The sequence below is a fragment of the Caretta caretta genome, chromosome 22 (genome assembly GCF_965140235.1).
Source record: "Caretta caretta isolate rCarCar2 chromosome 22, rCarCar1.hap1, whole genome shotgun sequence".
Taxonomy (NCBI): Eukaryota; Metazoa; Chordata; order Testudines; family Cheloniidae; genus Caretta; species Caretta caretta.
In genome coordinates this window covers 21,553,113-21,570,874 of record NC_134227.1, presented here as the reverse complement: position 1 = coordinate 21,570,874, position 17,762 = coordinate 21,553,113, and positions in this window count along the sequence as shown.

Sequence of the window (17,762 nt, the reverse complement as noted above, 5' to 3'; positions counted from 1 at the left end):
CCTTGGAAGTGCTGGGATGTAATAAAGCCGTGAGATATGCGGTACTAACAGCCTTTAACAATGCTTTCTCCCCTGGTTCCTCCTGGGTCTGGAGGGAGAGTGCAGGGACTGCTCCTTCTGTGAGCCCCCAAAGTGTCACCTTGCCCCTAACATGTCAGGAACGGGTACTGGGGAGGCAGAGCCATGGTCTTTCCTGCCTCTGCACTGGCCTGCTACCCCAGGCATGACAAAACCCCTCACTACTCCCCCCATTAAAATCTGCCCAGCCCAACCCTTATTTTTAGGCTCAAAGGACTGTAGGATTGAGGGTTCACAGGAGAACTAATTCCCCACAGCTCCTGACTCACAGGTGGATCTGAAAAGCATTTTCTGGGCCAGTCTTCCTATCCCTAATACCAGGCTGAACTGATGGAGGACACTGAAATTTCAATGTAGCCATAGCACACAGTGATGCTCTCGGTCAGAGTGACCATCTCACGGTCAGAAAATGCATCTTTTCTGAGAGTCTCCCTGTTGCAGGCATCACCCACAGCCAAGACAAGAAGCTTTCAAACTTTATGGCTAATGTTCTAAGGGCAAACTGAATTTTCCAGCAGCACAGTTCTCCAATTGTTAACCGGCAGGTTTGACTCTTTTCCAAGAGCTGGCTACCCTACAATACATTCTCATCATTATCCTGTACAGCATATCGTCCGAGTCACTCCCACACATAATACATGGAAAAATGCAGAGATACACTGTTGCTATATGGCGTATTTATTTATGTTGCATTAGCCTGGGGTATTCCTTTGCAGGGATACGAATTCAGGCACTCCCCAAACCTCATCCCTCTTTCTGTTGACCTGCCCCACTTCCTTATTAATGGGTCATCTTTAGACATAGCCTCATGCTTGAAATGGAAACTGATGAGCTAATCGGTGTGACAAATAACTGGAATATAATTGATGTAACTTGTCAGAAGTATTCTGGCATCCTCTGGTTTGTGCGTGCAGCAGTCATGCTGCATTTTAGTCTCCCCTGATCTTGACTCCCATCTCCCTGGCCTATACACAGAAAAGTTTGCACGTGTCTTTACATTCTTAATCAGGATGTGTTACCCTCATGCCAGCCCAAGCTGTGCTGAAGTTTAGGACAACATGACATAACACAATGTGGCAAGGCAACATCACATAAAGGAGTCCTGCTGGTTTTAAGATGTGATGTCCATTGTTTCCTGAAATTTGATCCAACATTTGGTGAAGAGCTAGCAGATTAGCCACTAAGTAAAAAGAAATTATTCGAAATAGCCGTGAACAGTTCCCTGCAAATCTCCAGTTATATGCAACCTGGCACACTAAGCCACTTCCATAGTGAGAAGAAAGCTTTATGCATGCCCAAACTAGCCATGCAGAAATGCTTTTTCACCTGCCAAGGCAGTTTCATGCTAAAGGTTTAGGGCTATTGTGTATAATGAGCTAACAGGAGACTTATCTCCAGTAGTTACTTCTGGGCAGAAATGAGCAAAGATGAACTTTTCCCTCAGAGCAGGTTGTCCCATAACTGCAGAGTTCCTTGCACCTTCCTAGGAAGCAGCTGGTCCTGGCCACTATCAGAGAGAGGACAGTAAGCTAGAGCGACCCCAGGTCAGATCGGCCATGGCAGTTCCTATACCCCCAGATGGCAAACACAGTATGTGCAAATACTTACGTTTCCAGGCCCAGAACCTGGCTGAGCATGGGAGAGTTTCTTCTCACTAGCTCCTCCAGACACCAGGCTGACCTAGGCTCTGTGCTGCTGCTTGCATGCCCCATTTGCAGGGGGACATTGGCAAGTTACCCACATAGCTGTGGCCGTCCTGCCCTTTCTCCACTCCATAGTCAGCCACTCAGCACCACACAGGGAATACCCATGCAGCTGGAGTCGGTGTCATGTTGGGGGGACAACACTCTCTAGGATGAAGTTCTCTCCTCGTGCTTCAGGTCAAGACTTGATGAGTAGCAGGGGAGGTGGGGGAGCAAGAGGCAGGAGGATCCTTCTTCCAGCAGCATAGTGGTACCCGGCACAGTGATACAGTTTTAGGAGGCAGAGAGGAGATGAGGGGGTGAAACCTGCTCTTGGAGTTGGGACTCCGAGTGAGCTGGACCATTGGTCTGTTTGGAGAAGTGACAATCCTTATGTTTAGTTTTGTGTCTTCCACATAAACAAGAAGAGCGGGCACAGGTCTGCAAGGCTGCTTACCTACTACATCCCAGCTCCATCAGCAGGCTTCTTGCGGTGAGCTACTTTTCAAAGACAAAAGTTCTGAGTCACCTGCACTGGGCTTTAGACAGAACTCAGGCATTTCTCTCTTTGCTTCTCACTATCCATGCTGTAATCACAGACCTCGGGAATGGCTCTGGACTTCAGATTCAACCACCTGCTCACGCCACTGTTATCTGAGTGTGTGGTATGACCTCTTTGTGAGGACATCCAATGTTGTTGCCCCACCATGCCCACTCTCGGTGGAGCTCTCACCGCCCATGTGCTTTCCCTGATAGGATGTTTTCCCTTACATCTAATCTAAACTTGGCCTTTTCCAAGTGCAAAGCCATTAATGCCTGAGATATAGCCTCAATCAACTTCAAATATGTTTCCCCCTTTGCCTTTATTTTATTTCCTTTCCAGGATTTCGTGGGCTTTTTAGTACATTGTTTGCTTTTTACATTGTGCATTTTATGATGTTTTAATTATTATTGTTTATTATTATTGTGTTTTAATTGTCTGCCTGGGCCACTGTGTGTCTTGGAGTGGAGCAGTTTATAAATAAAATTATTATTCTTTGTATAGCTCTGTCTTATTCTTCCCAACTCCCTTATGCCCCTTTATTTCTTTAAAGCTCCATAAGTTAAGTTCCTTTATCTTTTTCTCACATCAGACCTTCCAACCCTCTTATCTTTGTTTCCACTTGATTTTAAAAGTTTTTTTTCTGGGACATGCCACTAACTGTAAACAGTATTTTCCATACCAGCTCACCAGGGCTGTGTACAGAGGAAATATTACCTGGTGTAATCCTAAAGCAGTGAAATGACTAGCCAACAATACCAGGCCATACTCCATTTGTCACTCGATCCTTGAAAAGTTGGGATGGATTATGATCATCAGTTTGTGAAACCAACAACTCACTTTTATTATGGGTAAAAGTTAAGGAATTGCACACAGCTGCTCTCGAGAGATAGAAGCCACCCATTGTGTCGAGAGCCAGCCAAGGAGGCAAAGCACAAATGATTAGTGTGGAACAACCAGAGAGATGCTTATATGATAAACAAATACCCGGATACCTCACAGACAATTTCTGTCACAGGTTCATAGGGATTTGCAGGAAGTGAAAAAAATGCAGCTGTCTCTGCCATTTCATCCCAAGGGCTCCACTCTGACCTGTAGGGTGTACGGATCGCTAGAGTTTCACAGTGTCAGGGCTGTGGGGAAATTAACTCCTGCAGTACATGAAGAGGCCACTGATAGAATACAAGAATGGGTGAAATGCCAATGTACTCCTTAAATACCTGACATTTGGTGCAATCAAAGAACTTATTTGGGACATGAGAGATGTCTAGGCCAGGTGCATGGGGGTAACCTGCCTTTGGAGTTGGCCAGCCCATTGCAGGGGGGAGGGGGAGGTGTGCTCCTTTGAATTTCTTTTTCATTCTGCTGTTAGAAGGTGAAAATCATCCACTCTGCTCCCAACCCATGAGAGCAGCCACTTTAACAATGAATGGGTGTCCAATGCTGGTGTGATTCCCATTGGATAGCCTCAACCAAATGAATTTCATTCTCGCATTGTGGCTGGAAATAAGGCTAAGCTTTGTAGCTGGGGCTGAAAAGCCTGCAAGATCAGCAGTTTTCTGGGGGAAGCTTAGGAATGTCTATATCCAGCTCCTGATGAAACTAAAACAGAGGAGCAAGGATTTTTTTTTTTTTTATAAAAAGCCTTTTGGTATCAGATTATTCTTCACTCTTGAGGCAGCAGAAGGGATATACTGTCAGTAGGGTTTGGGTGGCTGTGTTTGCTCCTCCCTTTGTGTTTGGTCTCTGAATCTCTTTGCTAATAAGTTTGCTGGTGGGACCTTTTACAGGGACAGCAATTCTTAAGCCAGTGCCCGCGGGAAATTAATTTTAGACTCAAATACAAATATTTGCACCAGAAACCTGATTGTGTCACTCATCCAATTAGGGAAGAGAAACAATGCCATGTGATTTGTGAATCCAATCAAAACGAGCCAAGATATTTTGAATTTTTTTGAAATTTTGAATAGAACCAATATTTACAAAGATGTTGTGAGCCTTGGTTGGACTAAGAATGATCTGTGGAGATTGTTAGCTAAACAATTACAAAGACAAATTTAGAACATTAGAAAACTTTGCTCACTGACAATTTGGAAACAGAAAAGGGAGGGGAGGGGAAAGATAATTCACCTTGCCCTTTGCTGGGAATTAATTGTAGAGCTGTATTTGCAAATATTACACATGAGGCTCCACTCATTCTGTAAAAACCCCCAAGCTCCCAAGGAGGTCATGAACAACTGGGGAAACTATTAATTTCCTTTTCCAATATATTTAAAGCTTTTTCTAACTATAATCAAGGGAGCAGTGAATCCAACTCGGCAAACAAGCTTATATTAATGCTCCTGCTGGAAACGTGTATTAGCAATGGCTGAAATATTGTCATGGAAATATTTAGGGTGTGGAAGGTGGATTTTTCTTTTTAAGAAAAAGAAAATGTTTCTGTAATTTTATTTACCAACAATTGGCCTTTTTTTTAAAAAGAAAACAATTCTTGGAAACTGAAAACTTTAATTGTTTTTTCAATAAAAAAATTAAAAACATAATTTACCAGAAAAAAAACTGGCATTTTCCAAGTAGCTCTAAAGTTTACACTGCAACTGATACGGAGCAAGATTCCCACTGACATTCAAGGGGCAGGATCAGACATCGTCTAGACAGATTGGCCCAGGAATCAGTGTGTGTCATTAGAATTGGGGTTGGGGAACTTTTTCAAAGGCTATGGCAATGCTTTGCAACGACACGACACTTGTAGTAAACCGGCCCATTCCAAAGGCAAATGCTTCACCCCTAATCTCTGGCAGGCATGAATTAGCCGCATGCAATGAGGGGGGTGACATCAGTGGCAGGGAAATCACCCCAATACTCGGTGCAGTTTGGGGCCAGAATTTCAACAAGGAGCTTTCTAGATCCCCCTGTGGATCTGTTAACGCAGAAGCAGAAAATGTAAGGGGAGCAGTGGAGGGAGGATGGGGAAGAAACAAACGAGAGTGGGGAAGAAACATTAAAATAACCCAACAACTTTCCAGGAGTTACAGGGACTAAACAAACAGAAAGGAAATGTGGAACTGCAGGACAGGGAGAGCACGGCGAATGCCACAGAGACGAATGCACCACACTGAGAAAGAAAGAGTGTGGAAAAGCAAGGGCTGGGGGTGAATGAAAGGCAGCCTGGAAGAGGAGATGTTTGGGGAGGAAGGGAGAAGGGAGGTTTCCAGGAGATGAAGAGTGGAGGTCAAGGAAAAGGAAAAAACAGGGCCACAACTGGGTCATTTCAAGCAAAACCTGTCACCTAAGTATGTACCTCTTTCCCAAGCCTCATCCTGTTTATTTTAGCCTCCCTAGTGGAGTGACCACACAAAAGGCTAGGAGATTGCAATGGGATAAAGCAGCTAGGGAGAGGATAACGGCTACCTGCCTGTCCCACAAGCTACCAAGGGATTTAAGAAAAAGGAGAGACCCCTTTCCCTGGGCTGGGACTCTGAGTATAGCAGGCTATGTGAGGCAGGAGGAAATCACTGTGTTTGGTGTTACTCATGAGATTTGTGTTTAAACACTAAGCTGTGCCAGGAGGCAGGGGTGTGAAAGATTCCAGGGTGGCCCTGGTTCTTTCTATTCCTGGCCTGTGAGAGGGTCCAGGAGCGTCTTCTCTTATTAGACTGTCTTCAGGTGGCAGCACTTTCAGGCCTGCTGTCTGTCCTGTGCTCTGTGTGATGCTTCCCTAGGTAACAGGTAAGAGAGCAAGCTTCCCCTGTGATGTCAGATACTGTCTCAGAGGGTCACCTCCGCAGGATAAGAGGGTAACTCATTTTCTACACCTAGTTTTTGGCCTCTCTGCTGACTCTGCTAGCAAGGACACCAATACATGCCATTTGCATTTGGTAGCTTGGTGGCCATGGACCCTTCTCCCATTCAGGACATGCACCAAACACCCCCCCGCCCCTTCCCAAGTTATTGTGCATAGGGCCCTGAACAGTTAGAAGCTTGATCACAGGGCAGGATTTGTGCCAGCATCTTAGAAGTTGTATATCAAAGGTGTTTTAATCCACCCTACCACATGCAAGCCATACCCAGGATTTTAAACTCAAGCTGCTGAATGCAAGACCAACCAACAAGCAGTTCTGCTATCCATGACCCGATCTCAGATGAGACTCCAGACATAGCCTGCATTAGTAAATCAGAACACTATAGGAGCAACATCACAATCCTGCCTGTGAGGGTTTAGTAGCCAGATGGCTCCCTTCATACCTCAAATGCAAAGGAAGATTCTCTTGGAAAAACAACTCTGAACACACACACAGGAGCTGGCCAGAATCTGCTCCTAACTATGGACCTGAAGCAGTGAAAAGACCACCCCCCCCCGAGCTCAGAGATTTTGAATCAGGTCCATCATTAATCTTGTGTGCCTCTGCTGGACTCTCACTTTGCTCTGAGGATGATGGCAACAAGTGAGCCAGAGCAGCTCCAAAAAACGTGGTGTTTCCCAGAGCCTTTCCAGAAACGGGGCTAGGTACTTGTAACCAAAGAGTTCTCCCGGGTTCCTTTCTTGGAGCTTGGAGGGGATTTTTAGCCTGGTTGTTAAAAAAAATCAGCATCTTTCATCCATGCAGGCAGCGAGTATGCTGCAGCTGGTCAGAATCCCTTCACCGGGGGAACAGTGTCCATGTCCTGCCATGCTGACTGGAAATCTTTCTTCTGCTTGGTGAAGCCTCCGATTTTCATCCCATTGCCAAGGGACAATAATCTGCAAAGTATAAGGTCACTCCCAGTTCCAATCCAGATGAGAAGGATGAAGGAGAAAATATATTACTATTCTGTACTTATTCTCATCCGAGTACAGGCTGGAGTCCAGCTCTTTGGCTGAAATCACCAATGCAGAGCCTGCAGCTACTAAACTATACCTTGAGCAGCATTAATACAAACAATGGTGGGTTCTGAGGGATTGAGAGGTATAACTCAGAGTATATTGGTCATGCTAACAAAATAAATGCAAACAAAAAACTCAAAATCCAACCAGCTGGCTCAACTAATTAAATGTTTAAAAAAGTAAAATAAGAGTTCCAAAAAAATCAGACACTATAGCCAGGATACAAAATGATAAGAAACCTGTATATTTTCCTGTTTGTGAAGGCATGTGTACGTATGCATGTGTATATGTGCATTTGTGCATCTGTGTGCACATGTATTTGCATGTCTGTACTCATGTGCATCTCTGTATGTGAATTTGTGTGCCTTGTGCAGTATTTACATGCATGAGGTGGTATGTTGGGCGGCGGTGAGTGCATGTGTATATACCTTGTTGTGCATCTGTGTGTGTGTCTGTTTCAGTGCATATGTATTTGTGTGTCTTTTGTGGTGTCTGTTCGTGTGTGAATTTGTGTGTGCTTGTGTGTGGTGCCTGTTAAGTACATGCATGTATTTGGGTCTGTATGTGCGTATGGGCACCTATGCAGTGTGTATTCCTGTACATGTGCTTGCTTTCATTTCCATAAGCCTTTTAGGGTGTTTTTAAAAAATATTTGTTGGCAATGCCTTTGCAAATCCACACACTGCAGAGAGGAAATAAGACCCATCCATTTGTGCCGGCACTGTTAAAGATTTTCTATAAAGTGCCTACATTTCCAGTACAGCCAAATGGATTTCATTGCAGGAAAAATATTAAGACAGAAAAGTGCAGTGAAGGAAAATATTGTGTACAATAATGATTCACAAAAGCATAAAAATACCATCCCCAGCGTGTCTATTCTCACCACATGCTTGACTCATGCTTGAATGTATGGCTGGGTTTAAAAAATGAAAGTTGTGTATGCACATTATTCATAACTTGGATTAGTTCATTTGGCTTCCAAGAGCTAACATGCCAGTTCAGGATAGAACAAATTTTAAGCCTGTCTTTCTCTCAAGTAAGCCCATACACCTACCTTCATTTTTACACTGATGTTCTGCCCTCTACATTTAAGAAAAAAAAAAAGGGATGTTTCTGCATAGAATCCACCAGAGATTTCAACACTGGGAACACAAAGTCAACCTTCTTCCTCTTGGCATGAGCGGTTAATGCCAAGTACAATAGCTCTGATGGACAGCCAGATTACTGAGTTTTGAGGCTACAAAATGGGTTGCAGGCTATTTTCTGTAGAGCAGCTGCAATTCGAATGCCTTGCAGCAGAGAAGAGGAGGAGGAATCAAGGTATTAAGAAAGGTAGTACAATGATTTGCAATCAGACATTAATATGGAGATTTTTTTTATGAACACTAATTTACTCCCTATGCAGAATAGGGAATGCAAAGTTGCATTAGCTATTCCAGTAGGTACAGAGTGTCACCCACAAACAGTGAAGGGTGTTATAATGGCAACAGACCTATGGATTAATTATAAGGTTCTTTTAAGTGGGGACTGTGGTGTTCACTGAAGAACTTCAAGGGCTTGCAAGAGAGGTCTTGGTTAATCTAGGTCTTGTTCTAAGAGCCTGTGCATAACAAGTTCTTCCCTGACTCACTGGGAAGCTCAACCATCAAGGGTTTGTCTACTCTGCACACTAGTCCGGGCTCTAATGCAGGTTTGAGCCTAAGCCCCAGTTCTGTCCACACACAAATCAGTCTGACTTGGGTCAGCAAACACTCAGGACCTGGATCCTTGGACCCTGCTGGGTGATGGGTCAGAGCTTGAGTCCCACTGTGACTTGGGTCCAAGCCCTGTCATTTTCCAGTATGGACACAGCTCAAACCTCAGATTCAAGTCAGAAAGTCTGAGTAGTGAAGAATGAAAGTGTTTAGCATAGCTGCGAGACCCGGGTTCAGCCATTATAAACCCAGGTTTCCCATGCAGTGCAGATACTTAAGTGTGGACTTGGAACACCGAGTCCACAAGCCTGGGTCCCACAGACCTGGGTTTACAGTGCAGTGTAGATGTACCCAAAAAGGCAGAGTCCCCAATACCACAGGGACAGATGAACTAGTCCCAATAATAAAAACAATTCAAACATGACTGAAGCTTATTAAGAATCAAAATCGTGTTTTTTCCTGTGTGCCTCTGAGCATCTTAGTGATAGATAAGAGCAGAAATAGAAAAGTAATAGTAACAATCAATATCAGCTATCTTAAAACCAACTACAATAATAGTCAGGAATTCTTGGTGCCATACACCGAAAGACCATAAAGTGCTACATAAAAGTTGTCTGGCAATACTTCTGTAAATTAAGCAAGGTTTATAAACATCATTTTACAAATGGAAAAACTGAGGCAGAGAGGTGATGTGATTTGTGCAAGTTTACACAAGCAAGGCAACAAGGGAACCTAGAAGTTCTAACTGCTGGCTAACTCTGCCTCTTTGCATCACTAAAATCCCAGCAGAACAGGCTGATCTCATGCTGGAACTCAGTGATGCTGTGTTCGGGTTGCTGACGTTGAAAAAGGAAAGTTTACATACAAATTCCTCCAGTGCCTCATTGCTTTTAATTAAAATCCAAAGCACAACAAAAACATGCCACTTTTTTCATTTTTATCTTAAGCAAAATCTAAGATTTTTGGACAATGAGCTGTTTTCATCAGGAAATAAATCCTGCTTGTTTGTTTTATGGTAAGGTAAAACAAATGGAAAGAGACTCCAGCTACTGTTGTTAGTTTGCTGCCACTCCTTTTTACAACAAATACATAAATAGTGTGCAACAAGTATTAAGTGGGCGACAGGATGTGGAGACTATGGAAAACCAACTGCAGAGCATGTCAGTTACAGGTTATCTAACCCAATTTAGAGCCCACTGATGACACATTGTGTTTTAGAATCTTCAGATCACATTTGTTGTTGCAACGTTCCATTTAGAATCTTGGCATGGCTCTCAGGGTTGTGAACTGCTCTGCTTTTAGCTTCTGCCACCAGTTTGTGAATCATCCTGTTTACAATCTTGAGAGTGCTATCCGGGTAGCCAGCCTGCAGAAAAGCAGTGATATATGGTGGATCAGTGCAACACGGTGGCACAGTGAACAGCCAAAAGAACATGAGTCACAAAAATAACAGATGCAACTTGGTTTGCAGTTTAAATGTTTAAGATGCAGGGAAGTCAGATAAACTGGAGGCAGATCTTCATATGTTTTGGCAAAGGCTGTAGCATAATTCCTCAACACCCCTGCCCCCCCCCATCTCTTTCCCATAGACAAACCAATTGGTATAAACAGTATGGTTGCTAGTAATTTATAATTATACCCAGAGTCCTTAACCATGTCAGTGTTACACTACATTATATGCCATACAAAGGTTTAGTAAATGACAGTCCATAACCCAAAGAGTTTACAATCTGAAAGGTTACATTTTGACCATTGCTAGAAGTAACCTACACTCCATGGGCCCACTTTCCACATTTGCTGAATTCATGGTACTTAATTCTGCATTTGGGAACACCTGATCTAGGAACCAAAATCCGAGTTGTAACAATATTTTGCCTGTAGGAGTTTTCATCCAAGAGCTCTCCATCGAGCCAGAATAAATATCATGAGACCTATGGGTCTAACTAGAATTTCAAATACAAGGTGTCAAATACTCACTATGAACTGCTAGTGAACAAGCTACAGGCCAAGATTGATTTGTAGAAACAGGTTTTCTGAATAATTTCATAGGACCAACACTTTTGAGAAAATCATAAGCCGCTTGTGGGCAAAGAGTCAAAATTCATTGAATAAATTATTCACACTAAGTTTGCTCAACTCTGCTGATTTTCTGCAGTGAAAAGTGGGAGAAAGCATTGTGCGTCTCCATGCAAACACACTGATGCTTTCAGTTAGAATGTCCTTTATTTTTTGTTCTTCTCTTAATCTAAAATAAAGTTGCGCGGTAAGAGCATACCATGTGTATGCATCTCTCCTCTGTGAGGGTCTGTATTGAACTGAACACAAAATGTCTGCCTACCTCTGCAAACAGCAGTTTTGTACACATTTAAAAATGCAGTACACCCAGACACACTTAACAATAAGATACCTAAATATATCAGTGGGTTGGTGCAGTATTAGACTTCAGTTCCTTCCAGTCTTCTGATGATTAGTTCTGTTTTGCATTTCATTTGTGACAAAGTTCCTGCTCTACCTTGGTGGGTCTCGCGCTTATTGGCGGATTTGCTCGCCTTGGAGCTTCACGGCAGCCCTCAGCTTGGCCGTTTTTCTGAACCCACAGTCCAAGTTGACTCCTCCTGTGTCTGACCAGGAGTTGGGAGGTTTGGGGGGGGGAAATCCAGGCCCACCCTCTACTCCGGGTTCCAGCCCAGGGCCCTGTGGAATGGTGCTGTCTAGAGTTCCTCCTGGAACAGCTGTGTGACAGCTACAACTCCCTGGGCTACTTCCCCATGGCCTCCTCCCAACACCTTCTTTATCCTCACCATAGGATCTTCCTCCTGGTGTCTGATAATGCTTGTACACCTCAGTCCTCCAACAGTCCGCGTTCTCACTCTCAGCTCCTAGCGCCTCTTGCTCCCAGCTCCTCACACGCACACCACAAACTGAAGTGAGCTCCTTTTTAAAACTCAGGTGCCCTGATTAGCCTGCCTTAATTGATTCTAGTAGCTTCTTGATTAGAACACCTGCAGCCAATCAGCCTGTGTCTCCAGAAGGTTCCTGATTGTCTGGAACCTTCCCTATTACCTTACCCAGGGAAAGGGACCTACTTAGCCTGGGGCTAATATATCGACCTTCTATTACTCTCCTGTAGCCATCTGGCCCAACCCTGTCACACATTGTAAAGGTTATATCAAATGTACAGGGAAGTGCACATTAGCAGAATGAAGGCTGTTATAGTAAAAATATAGTAACAGCACAGATGGTAACATAAAGCTGTAGTTAATAGCATGGTTTACCACAACATTACTTGGCTACCTACAGTTTCATGGTAGCATTACTATGGATAAGACTGATTTACTGTGGGCTGACTTTATTAAAAGAGGTTTACAAGATTATCTGTGCTTTTATAGTACATTTAATATTATAAATATTGTTCAGCCTTATCACTGTAAAAACTCCTGTTACCATGCAGTGCTTTTTTTTTAAACTCCTAAGGATCGTGCCATGGTTTTAAGTGGGGTGGGAGGAAAGTAGGGGTGATGCATAGTTGTTAGGGTGACCGGAGAGGGGGTGAGGGGTAATAGGTCCCTATATAAGAAAAAGCCCTGAATATCGGGCCTATCCCTATAAAATCGGACATCTAGTCACCCTAATAGTTGTGCTAAGTGATATAGAGGTTTGGTCCAGATACATTTCCAGTTCTACTACCAGGCCACACATGATTAGACAAATATTTGGGAGAAAAGTCATCCCTTGTTTAACTCCACTGATAGGAAAGATTTATCTGGTCCTTGATGGTTATTCCAGGCCTATGCTAAGAAGGCTCAGCTGTGGATTCTCCGGTTCAGAAATCATCAGGTCTTGGGAAAATCCATTAAAAGACCGTAACAATGTATATTGTGCAATGACCTTGATTCCACCTAGTTAATGATCACTTTGGAATGGACACTGAGCAGAGATGGGAGCATTCAAAAGCCTCTTGCCACCTGCTCTGCAGACACGGCCGTCACTGCACGACAGTATTTAATGTTGTTTCGGTAAGGTTCTACAATAACTTCCGTGCTGTCAATTGTGCTTCAAGGGGCCCCTCTTGACCAGTTCAAATGCTCCTTAGCCTATGAATAATTGACAGAGGTGATGTCATCCAAAGCTATTCATATTCCCATTGGCAGCACTTTGCAGCAGGTATGGCATGCTAAAGTGCAGAAAAACTACTGTAATGGATGTGGGTGAGAGAAACTGGTTACCCACTTCAGAAACACATCCAACCAGATGAGAAAAATGTATTTCTCCCCCCCGCCCCAAAAACTGGTATTGTCATTGGTCTGCCCTTGCCTCTGTAGAGAGGCTATATAGCACATTCTGCTGCTATGCCACATAGTTCCCAGATTTCTCTTCTGTCAGTCACCCTTAAAGACACTGGCCCAAATTCACATCTGATAGAAGCAGATGCAATTCCCATGGAAATACCGGAGATAAATTAAGGCACACATTGCGTGTCAGTGGGCCAGGCAATGACTTTTAGTGGGATAGCTGTGCAACTTGCGCCAATTTGACATTTCATTGTAACGATGGGACTGGCATAAGACGACAGGCCGATAGATCCGGTGCATGTACAAACCAAGGCCGGTGTAACGGACGCACTGAGCAAAGGAAGTGGCACTAGTAACAGGAAAAGCAACTAACAGAAAACAGTGGGAGCCTCATTGATTGAAACATTTAAAGTTAGACTGGACAAGTATATTCAGGAGAAACCTTGTACTAGCAAAAGATGAATGGGCTAAGTCTGCAAAGGTACTTTCCATCTCTGATTTCTATGATTCTAGATAATGCTTTTAGCAGTGTCACTAATAGAGGGTTGGGAATGTGCAACAGCATCTGATAGAATTTAAAGAGAAAAAGTCCCTTTCCCCATTTGCACATCCCTCCAGCCATACCCTGAAGGATATCCTTAAATTCAAAAGATATGCACAGTGTAGGCATTAATATTAGAGCTGGAAGGGAAGCGGGTTTTCCATCCCATGAGACATTCCCATTCTGAATCAGTACAAAAAGTCAAAATTTTGACCATTTTCACCCAAGGAAAAAAAAAAGTCAGATTTGGTCAATCAAAATATTTTGCTTCAGTGGTGACCTTTTTATTTTTTGCCTTTTTAAAAAGTATAAATTAACTAAAATTCGGGAGGGGGCAGAGTTTAGAACCAAAACCTGAAACTTTTCATTTCAAAAATGGGATGTTTTCACAATTTCAAAGCTCTTTTAAAACATTTTTTTCAAATCAAGGAGCATAGCAAGGCAATGACTCACCCCTGCAGCAAATCCTGATGGTCGTCCTGGGAATTAGCTCTTCCAGCCTGGAGCGCCCTCTGCAGGCCGGTGTCTCACCTGCCGCTGGCCCCAGTCTCTCTCCCGGAACCTGGTGTCCCTCTATGTCAGGGTTCTGCCTCCAGCAGTAACCTACAATCTGGGTTTCCCCACCCTGGGGAACCCCCAACCCTCTATCCCCACCTTGCCTCAATGACTACTGCCAGTCACCTTCTAGCCCCTGCTCACTGGGACAGACTGCAGTCTGGAAACCACTCATCATTGGCAAGGGGGCTGGACCAGCTGCCTCTGCCTATTCCCAGGCTACCCCTTTGTAACCCCAGTACCTTTCCTGGCCTTTAGCAAGGCCTGCAGCCTGGGGGTTTTCCAGGCTGGAGTTCCCCAGCTCCTCTGGCCTTCCCCCAGCCCTACTCCGCTCCAGGTACCCTTTTCTCCCCAGCAGCCAGTTCTTCTCTCTCAAAAGCTAGAGAGAATCTCCTGGCTCACTGGCCTTTTATAAGGCCAGCTGTGGCCTGATTGGGGCATGGCCCCAGCTGTGGCTGCCTTCCCAATCAGCCTAGCCTCTTCTCTCAGTCCCAGCCCGCTCCAAGGGCTGTCTTTAACCCTTTCCGAGCCGGAGCGGGGTGACCGCCCCGCTACAGGAAGATTCGTCAAAACAGTTTCAGTTTTGACAAATTGACATTTTCCAATGAAAAAAACATTTTGTTGTCAAATTGGCATCCAGCTGTAATTACTATACCCACACTACACCCCTCACTCCAGATGCCAACCCCCTCCAAAATAATTTCTACCTTTGAATCCCACCAACCTCTTTTCCCAACAACGTTCTTTCTTTTTGGGTGGACTAGGTTGCACTGACAATTAACCTAACACTTCTGGTGCAATGCCTTTGAAGGCAGCATTTCAGTAAATGTCACACCCACTCCGCCTGTTCCCCCACCCTGCACGCAACTATTAAACCATTCTCCTTTACTGATCACAGTGGACTCTGCCAGGCAGGCCGCACATGGGCATCTGGATGATGGTAGCCTATCCATCTTTAAACCCAGCGATTCCCAACATGTGACAAATGGGGTTACACTTGATGGGGAAAGGAGGGAGTAATGATTTGTCATTCACTACCAAGTGCTGCTGTTTCATCTGCTAACACTCCCCTATTGCTGCCTGTTCACTCTATGCACCAATGTATAGTCTATCCCAAGACTAACGAGGTTGCACTTACAAGGCAAGGTGGGGTTTTGTTTTTGTGTTCCGCCAACTGAGGATTATGTCAGTGATTGATGTCCACCTGGGCATCTGATTTGAAAACATCCTCAATTGATACCTGGATTTGGACTGTAATCAGATGTACAGACAACTGCTTCTTGGAACGGAATAGATAAGATTTGTCACTTTCCAATGGGGCTTTAAGGAGATTTTGATAAACCTCATTATAAGTGAACATTCAATTATGGCAAATCTTAAGGGCAATACATCATCAAAGCACATAACCTAGGGCCTCTGGGAACCACGGGAATATACATTTCAAACCATCAGAGGCAACCTCCGGGGAGAAGAGCAATAGGAGGCTGCAGTCAAAGCCTCTGGGTACATTTGAGGCTTTCAAGTAAGTCACTGACTTGAGAGTTTTTCAATTTGCAAGGAGGGATAAAAGTCACCGAAGGAGAATGTCTCTGGAAGTGTTTAAGGTGAGAGACCTTAAGAAGCAAAGCTGTGATTTTCAAAGGACCCTGAAGAAGTTTGGCACCCAACTCCCATTAACTTCCATTCCGACTCTTCTGAAAATTCCAGCCTGAATCCACAAAATGAGGCATTGTAACAGTTTTCAGGTACAGAACTGGTTGTTACAAGGAGGAGGGAGAAAAATTGTTCTCCTTAAACTCTGAGGCTAGGACAAGAAGCAAGGGGCTTAAACTGAAGCAAGGGCTGAGGTGCCCTGTGGAAACCTGCTGGCAGCCTGGACACTAGAGCAGGACACTGATGGCTATTAATCCCCTAGAAGATGTGTTAAAAGGCCAAAAATGTAATTACCATCACTTTGTAACACTAACAGTCCCTTGAGTTCTTACACCACAGAGAGTGTAAGTGAGCAGCAAGGGGAAGGGCTGAGAGGCGTCTTGAGTTTGGGGGTGCTTGCTATTTAACTTTTCTCCAAACACTATGTGCTTCAGGTAAAGTTCTTCAGACCATTGCTCTAATTCAGTGTGGCTATTCCTATGTTCTTAAGGTTCTGCACTAGGTCCCATAGCTGCCCCATGGAGGTCTCCTTGCATGTATTGGCTTAGCTTAGCTTGTGAGACAGGATGGGATCACAGTATAATTTACCAATTACACCTGGATATTTCTCTTTGTATAAGCCAGTGAAGATGGCCAGGCCCCCCATGTCGTTTTTAGCAGTGGGTATGGAGGAGGCTGTGACACTGGCAGACCAGGTGCCAAGTCATGCCAAGATCCCCCTGCCTCAATGGAACCCTGACAAATGCAAGGCTGGAATCAGTCTGGCTCACTTATAACAGCGTTGTTAAAAGCAGCATTGGGCTTATAAGAATGTGTTTAGTGTTTAGACTTTATTGAGCTGAGTTTGCAGCTCAGAGCACATGGCAGGAGGGGGATAAAACCCCTAAACAGAAGGAGCTAATTCTCTATGCTGCTTGGACTGGGGCAGGGGGAGAGGCAAGGTTTATGAGGCATAATCAAGAGCTCTTCAGTGCTTTGCCTGGGTTAGCGCTAAAGCACATAGAGAGCTTGTGGATTATAGAAGCTTTCATTACCTTTTGAAATTTAAGATTGGAACTCATTTGTGTGTGTATGTTTACCTGCTTTAACCATGTAAATAACTCTTTTGTTTCCTTTTCCTATTTAATAAATCCTTAGATTACCATAGAATTGGCCACAAGTGTTGTCTTCGATGTAAGATCTCAGGTACAATTGACATGGGCTAAGGGACTGGTCCTTTGGGACCAGGAGTAACCTGAATAGTGCTGTGATTCTTGGTGTATGGAAACATCTATCACAAAAGTATATTCTCCTGGGTGGCATTGTGGCAAGACAGACTGGAGTACCCAGGAGGACTGTTTGTGATTCCATGTCGAGGCTGTTATAGAATCTGAGGAGTTTACACTAGATAATTGGTTAATGAAATCTAGGTATAAAATTCACAACCAACTTGTTTGTGTTGGGGTTTGTGCCCTGGTTCTTAACACTCTGCCCTGAGATTAGTATTCATGCTCATGTCACTGCAGGCAACTTTCCAGAGGTATTCAGAGCAACGCCCTGGAGGCTGGAACTGAGAGTTGCTGCAGGGAAGGAGATGTAGACTGGAAAAGGAGGAGGGATACTAAAACAGGAAGAGAATCAGAGACAAGAAGATGGGGAAGCAAGAGAGATGAAAGGCAGAAATAACAATGTATCAAAAGGGAAGCAGATTTTTCTCTGACTGATGCTGAATGTGACTCTTCGGCAGGGATAGCAGAATAAAGAATTAAATATTAGTTGCGACAGCAAGATTAAAAGCCATAGGGACATAAGAATGGCTCAAGTGGGTCAGACCAATGGTACATCCAGCCCAGGACCCCATCTTCACACAGTGGCCAATGCCA